Source organism: Cebus imitator, unplaced genomic scaffold, assembly GCF_001604975.1.
Source record: "Cebus imitator isolate Cc_AM_T3 unplaced genomic scaffold, Cebus_imitator-1.0 Scaffold117, whole genome shotgun sequence".
NCBI lineage: Eukaryota > Metazoa > Chordata > Mammalia > Primates > Cebidae > Cebus > Cebus imitator.
The window spans coordinates 2,694,282-2,701,992 of NW_016107432.1; the positions used below are offsets into that span (position 1 = coordinate 2,694,282).

The window sequence follows — 7,711 nt, forward strand, 5'->3', positions numbered from 1 at the left end:
ACCCTCCAGCCACTCCCCCCACCTCCATCCCCCAGCTCCTGCTGCGCCTCCCACCTCCATCCACCCTGACCCTCCGGCGGTGCCCCCACCTCCATCTGCCCCTCGACCCTCTGGTGGTGCCCCCACCTCCATCTGCCCCTGACCCTCCTGCCCCGGAGGCCCATCCAGTGTGCTGGGGTCTCCTGCTTTGCTTTCTGTTTCTCAGGGGACACAGGCCCTCCATAGGGGGTGGGAGAGGCGCTGTGTGACTGTGTCTGTGTGTGCACCTGTGTGTGACTGCGTGCTTATGCTGACGTGCGGCTGTGTGATGGTATGTTTGCGTGCACCACATGCCGTTGTATGTCTGTATGTGGTTCTGTGTCTGTGTAATATGCGTGCCTGGCTGTGTGGTTTGTGCGTGTGTGTGGTTGACTGTGGTTGTGTGATCAGGCTTGTGGTTGTGTGTGCAGTGGTGTGTGAGTTCCTGGAGGCTGATGTGTCTTCTCTGGTCCTGTGTCCAGCAGAGGCCTGGCCTCCTGGAGATGGTGTGGTTCAGGGTCTATGCAGGCGGTGGGTCACGGGGCAGGGCTGGCTGTCAGAGGCAAGGTCGCCAGTTCTGACTCCCGGGATGGCCGCTGCACAGGGTTGGCGGGGCCCTGCTGAGGCTGCAGGGACTGCTTGCTGCTGGCACCCAGGCCCTAATTTCTCTGCAGTGCCAGCCACCACTTTTCTCATGAGCTCCTGATTCACAGGCCCCGCAAACACCTCCCTAAACAGCTCTGCGACTCGGCCCACAGGACAGAGATGCGTAATCACAGCCTCTGAATCCAGCAGGCACTGCAGAGAGCCCTGGCCCTCATCAGCTGCCGGGAGCAGAGCAGGCCAGCTGCACCCAGCACACGGGTGTCACTGAGGGAGGTGACCTGGCAGAGAGGCCAGGCCCCCTCCATGACCACTCATCCCACTCAGCAATGCAGGGGTGCTCCGGGACCAGCCTAGTGTGTGAGGGGACTCCACCACGGGTTGTTCCGACAAATGATGCTCTCCTCCACAGCACCCCAGCCCCCTCTGCAGGCGATCCTCGGTGCTCAGTACTCGGTGCTTAGGCACGGGTCTCTGCCCCCTCCTTGAAGGTCTTGCCTCTGGCTGTGGCCCCTGGATGCCAGACCTCCTAAGGACTGCCCCCATCCAGCTGAGCATGCCTCGGGCATAAATTGTCAGGTGGAAATGTGGGTTGGCCTAATACAGCCAGTGACTTTCCACCTGGGTCCAGATGTTCCCCCCACCCCGTCTCTGTGAATTCAGCGGCTCCGTGTCTGTGTCCCGGCTCTCCACCCCATTACTACTTTGATACTGGGAAGGTACATGCTGTACAGAGCCTGAGGAGATGCCCTCGCCTGTAGGTGCCTCTGCCAGTCCCTCGGGAGTGAGCTTCCCGTCGAGGGTGGCAGGAGCTGTCATGTGAAAGGACCCCAGCTGTTGGTAGGAGAACAGCTTTTTGGTTGAGTGCTCTGGGCTGAAGGTGTCCCTCTGACGGGCCAGGCCTGCACCCTGCGTGCATCTCACCACACCTGTTTCCCTGCCCCCGATAGCCTGGCTGCCTGAAGCTATCACAGGCAGTGGGGTGTGGGGAGAACAAGCCCATCTTGTGGCCTCATCACTGTAGGGACAGGCGGGCAGCCTATACTGGGCATGCGGCCGATGGCACAGAGCTGGACTCCTCAACAAAAAGCTAAGAGCCTTGCGGTCAGTTTTCAGACACATCTGCAGCATTTTGCAAAGCAGATTTTAGGCCAATGACTCGAGGGAAACTGGGTCACAGAGTAGAGTTGCTCATAGATTCTTCTAACAGTCCCTGATGGTTGGACCGGAAGTTCTCTGCCTCCCACGCTGCTGTCTCTGGCAGGTGTGTGCGGGAGGCAAGGACAGCCCCCACAGTCCTGACCGCCTTTGTGCAAACCTTACTCCCCACGAGAAAAGCCAGTTCACCCTAAAGTGAGTGACCCATAGCTCCTTCTCCCTCCTAGAAAGGACTGGTGTCTCTAAGGAGGTGGGTGAGCCTGGCCTCTCCCCACATTGCTGTCCCCAGGGAGGGAAAGGTGTTTCTGGCTGGGGTGCGGGCTGCAGGGCTCCCCAGCTCTGTGGCTGTCCCTCCCCTCTCCTCCAGCTCATCACGTAGGCTCTGGATCTAAAACACCAGGTGTGCTGTGCTCTGCTCCCTGGTGCCTGTGGGGGGCCCCTCCCTCTGAGAGTGTGGGGGTCCCACTTGAGCCCTTGGCTGGTCCAGGTGCCACAGGCCTCTCTGGAAGGCCCACCTCTAAGAAGCCGGACTAGCCCGGGATTCAAGCTCCCCGCAGGCTGCAAAGCCCCTCGGCTCAGAGGGACCCGCTCTTGGGGCGACCTGGCTGGAGCCTGAGGAGAGCCACAGACGCTGCCCACGCCCGCTTTTCTGCTTGGGCACTGCGCGGAGTCGCCTCCAGAACCGCTTCCAAAAGCCGGGAATGGGGCACAGCCAGGACCGCAGCAGAAACTGCGGGAAGCTTGTTCCTGGCAGAGAAACCCAACGTGCCATTTGCTCTCCTGGCACAGATGCCTGAGCGGTGGGACCGGCGCAGCCTGGGGGCCCTCCAGCGCTGCTGCTGCTGCGACCCGGCTGGCCTCGACCCTGACACCCCGAGACCCATGACCTCCAGATCCCGACGCCCAGAGACCCCACCACCCCCAGACCCCATGCCCCCCGATGTCAAGACCCCACCGGCCTCTGGACCCCAATGATCACGACACCTGAGACCCCGCCGGCCTCTGGACCCCAATGATCACGACACCCCGAGACCCCGCTGGCCCCCAGAAGCAGGAGCTTCGGTCCGCGGGGTTCTCGGTGCACCCACATCCCCAGGAGAGTGGCGCTGGGACATCCCCCGTTTCCAGAGGAGGCAGCTGCGGCGCGGGGCGGTCCCACGTGGTCCCTGAGGCTGGGACACCCCAAGGCTGAGACCCCTGAGGCCGCCACTCTCATGTCTCCGATTGCAGGCGGGTCAGATCGGAGGCTTTGGGTTCCGCCGGGACTGGGGTTCGCTACTGGCCTCACCACACAGGGGCCGAATCCCCCCTCCCTGGTTCTCTGAGCCTCAGCTTCCCCCGTGAGAGTTGGAGGTGGTAGGAGGGCACCGGGAGCGACCCCTCAGGGATGACAGGGCTGGCACCCTCCCACAACCGTGCAGGCCAATAGATCCCCTGGGTGGGGGAGCTCAGCCCCACTCAGGAGCCCGCCCCTACCTGGGGGTGCGGATGGAGGACGGCTCCCTGGCCTCTGGCCCTGCTGAGACCCCACTGCCCTCCCCACCTGGCAGCAGCAGAAGCGGCAGAAGCTGAGATGTTTCCCCTGCAGAGGTGCGAGGTGGGTGGGGTCCGGGTTCCCCACTGGGGTCCTTGGAGCTACTGCTCTTCTTCTGGGGAACCCACTCACCAGACCTTTGCTGGAGCAGCCCCTACGCTCCCAGGACACCCAGGCAGGTTTTGGGGGAACTGCTTCTGTACAGCAGCCGCCCCTGGGGTGAAACCCTGCTCAGCGTTCCCTAACATTGTAAGTACGATGAAGTGGCTGCACTCAATTTACTGTACGTTGCACATAATTTAAATTTTGTGTATGTAACCAATACATCCATTCAAGTTGATATTTAAAGCTTCATTCTGAACTAATTTTAGATTTACAGAAGAGTCACAGAGATCGTGTAAGAGGGCTCTTGTGTGCGGTGCCTGGGCCTCCCTAGACGCTGACATTGCACCCACCACCACCAAGTGCTCATCACAGCTGACAGCGGACACCCAACTGCAGGCTTCATTTGGGCGTCACCACTTTTCCAGATACCTTTCTCTGTTGTAGGATACCAAATTCCATTCAGATTTTTTTTTTTTTTAATTTTTTTTCTTGAGACAGAGTCTCATTCTGTCATCCAGGCTGGAGTGCAGTGGTGTGATCTCTATTCACTGCACCTTTCACCTCCTGGGTTCAAGTGATTCTCCTGCCTCAGCCTCCTGAGTAGCTGGGATTACAGGCTCTTGCCACCACACCTGGCTAATTTTTGTATTTTCAGTAGAGATGGGGTTTCACCATGTTGACCAGGCTGGTCTCGAACTCCTGACCTCAGGTGATCCACACATCTCAGCCTCCCAAAGTGCTGGAATTACAGGTGTGAGGCACCAAGCCTGGTCAAAAGTTAATTTTTTTTTTTTTTTTGAGACAGAACTTTGCTCTTGTTGCCCAAGCTGCAGTGCAATGGCACGATCTCGGCTCACAGCAACCTCTGCTTCCCGGGTTCAAGCAATTCTCCTGCCTCAGCTTCCCGAGTAGCTGGGATTACAGGCACGCACCACCATGCCAAACTAATTGTTTTGTATTTAGTAGAGATGGGGTATCACCACATTAATCAGACTGGTCTCAAACTCCTGACTTCAGGTGATCTACCCACCTCGGCCTCCCAAAGTGCTGGGATTACAGTCGTAAGCCACTGGGCCAGGTAAGTTAATTTTTAAGAAGGAAAGATTACTTTTTTTTTTTTTTTTTTTTTTGAGATGAGAACTCATTCTGTCGCCCAGGCTGGAGTGCAGTGGCATGATTTTGGCTCACTGCAACCTCTGCCTCCCCAGTTCAAGGAATTCTCCTGCCTTAGCCTCCCAAGTAGCTGGGACTACAGGCACCCATCACCACGCTGGGCTAATTTTCATATTTTTAGTAGAGATGGGATTTCACCATATTGGCCAGGCTGGTCTTGAACTCCTGACCTCTGATCTGCCCGACTCAGCCTCCCAAAGTGCCGGAATTACAGGTGAGAGCTACTGTGCCCAGCTGGGAAAAATACTTTTTAACTTGAAATAAAACTATGTGGAAAATTATAGACTTGAATGAAAAATTGGCAGGGCGCAGTGGCTACTGCCTGTAATCCCAGCACTTTGGGAGGCTGAGGTGGGTGGATCACAAGGTCAGGAGATCGAGACCATCCTGGCCAACATGGTGAAACCCTGTCTTTACTAAAAATACAAAAATTAGCTGGGTGTGGTGGAGTGTGTCTGTAATCCCAGCTACTCAGCAGGCTGTGGCACGAGAATTGCTGCAACCCAGGAGGTGGAGGTTGCAGTGAGCCAAGATCTCACCACTGCACTCCAGCCTGGGTGACAGAGTAAGACTCTGTCTCAAAAAAAAAAAAAAAAAAAAAAGATAGAATGAAAAATTAAATAATACCTAAGTAAAGAGAGACACTTGTTATTTTTCTGGGCTGGGTAACTCCACATGTAAAGATGTCCATCCTCCCTAAACTCCCAAGGGTTAAGAAGAAAATTCTGTGAAACCTGACAAGCTGAGTGTTGCATATAGACCTGCAAAAGGCACATTTGCCAGGACAGGCACCTGAGGAAGAAGATGAGAGTGAGGTCCACCAGATCCCAAGACAGGGTGATGACAGTGAGGGTAAGGAAGACAGACAACAGGCCCAGAGTGGGGAGCTCATCCCCAGGCCCCCCTGGACACAGGACCCACACGTGGGATCAGAGACAGAGGTGCAGCCTCTGGACCCTGGAGAAAGAATGCAGTATCCCTAGATGGGACAGGATAATTGATGGGACAGCATAAAAACTGGACTCCTGAACAACACACAGACACATTCTTGTTGATTATAGATCGAAATATGAATCCCAACTACATGCACGCAAAGAACAAAACAGTCCTCGCCACCCTCCACCTGTCACCAGCTGTACTGCCCTTTGTAGTTGTGCCGTTACCTGAAACGGGGCCATCTGTTTTGTGTTTGCTTGTGATTGACAGTCTCTGCAAATACAGGAGCAGGCATGCTGGCCGGCTCAGGGCTGCAAACCTGGCACCTAGAGCAGAGCCTGGCACACAGCAGGTGCTCAGCAAATACTTGATAATCAATTTGTAAAACGCAGGCAGTATTTGTAACAAACAAAACCTTAAGAAACCCCACAGCCAACATGATAGTTGATGACAGTGAAACAGAACACTTTCCCCTTAGGCTCAGTGATGTGAACGGATGCTCGTTCTCATTGCTCCTGCTCACCTTTGTGCCAAAGGACCTCACCAACACACTATAGGCAAGAAAAACAAAAGGCATGAAGGCTGATAAGGAAGAAGTAATGACATAATCATCTATGTAGAAAATCCTAAGGAATCGACAAAAATACTACTAGAAACAATAAGTGAATTTAGCAAGGTCATAAGTTACAAGATTAGTAAACAACAAACAAATAGATTTTTATATACTAGCAGCAAACAATTGGAAACTGAAATTTAAAAACAATTCCATTGATAATGCTACCAAAGCCATAAAATAACCTATGGCTGTATTTTTAAATTAATATGTACAACCACTTCACCAAAAACTACAGAATTGCAGAGAGAAATTAAAGACCTAAATGAACACAGAGATATACCATGTTCATGAACTCAGTACTGTTACATCAGTTTTCCCTAGATTGATCTACAGATTCAATGCAATCCCAAGCAAAATGCAAGTTGACTTTTTTGAAAAAAATTATCACCTGTTTCTAAAATGTATATGAATATGGCAAAAGACCTAGAATAGACAAAACAGTTTTACTAACGGAGAAAAACATTACAGGACTTATACCACCTGACTTTGAGACTTACTATAATCAAGGAAGTATGGTGTAAACAAAAGAACAGATGTACAGATCAATGGAACAGTATAGAACTCCAGAAATAGGCTGGGCGTGATGGCTTATACCTGTACATAGACCCATACATACATTGTCAATTGATTTTTGACAGAGCTGCAGAGGAATTTCAGTGAGGGTGAGGACAGTCCTGACTGTTTTCTTTTCTTAGACAGGGTCTTGCTCTGCTGCCCAGGCTGGAATGCTGTAGCACAATCATAGCTCACTGCAGTCTCAACTTCCTGGGCTCAAGTGATCCTCCCATCTCAGCCTCCATGTGCTACCATGCCTAGTGAATTTTTAAAAAAAATTTTTTGTAGAGACAGGGTCTCACTATGTTGCCCTGGCTGGTCTCAAATTCCTGGGCTCAAGTGATCTGCCTGCCTCGGCCTCCCAAAGTTCTGGGATTGCAGCACGAGCCACTGTGCCTGGCCCAATAGTGCATTCAGAAGTGCACTGGCTCAACTCCATATTCACGTGCAAAATAAATACATATGCAAATGTTTTTCTTTACCTGACACTTTATATAAAAATGAACTCACAATCAATCATAGATCTAAATGTCAAAGCTGAAATTATACAACTTCTAGAAGAAAACATAAGAGAAAATCTCTGGGACTCTGCTTAAGCAAAGATTTCTTGTATAAGTGACAAGAGCATAAATCTTAAAAAGATGCCAGGCACAGTGGCTCATGCATGTAGCACTTTGTAAGGCTGAGGCAGGTGGATCACCTGAGGTTGGGAGTTCAAGACCAGCCTGACCAACATGGAGAAACTCCGTTTCTATTAAAAATACAAAATTAGCCAGGTATGGTGGCTCATGCCTGTAATTCCAGCTACTCGGGAGGCTGAAGCAGGAGAATTGCTTGAACTCGGGAGGCAGAGGTTGTGGTGAGCCAAGATCATGCCATTGCACTCCAGCCTGGGCAACAAGAGCAAACTTCTGTCCAAAAAAAAAAAAGAATTGTGGATAACATTTTAACAACAGATTTGATACATTGGTTGACTAATATTTTATTAATAAGTAGTTCTGGCTGGGCATGGT

At 52.3% G+C, this 7,711-nt stretch overlaps 1 protein-coding gene across 1 annotated transcript in view; it reads right to left on the minus strand.

Moving 5' to 3' along the window:
* Positions 1–7,711, minus strand: part of CPLX1 (complexin 1) — a 41,674-nt gene that overhangs the window by 7,290 nt on the left and 26,673 nt on the right. The window lies entirely within an intron of this gene.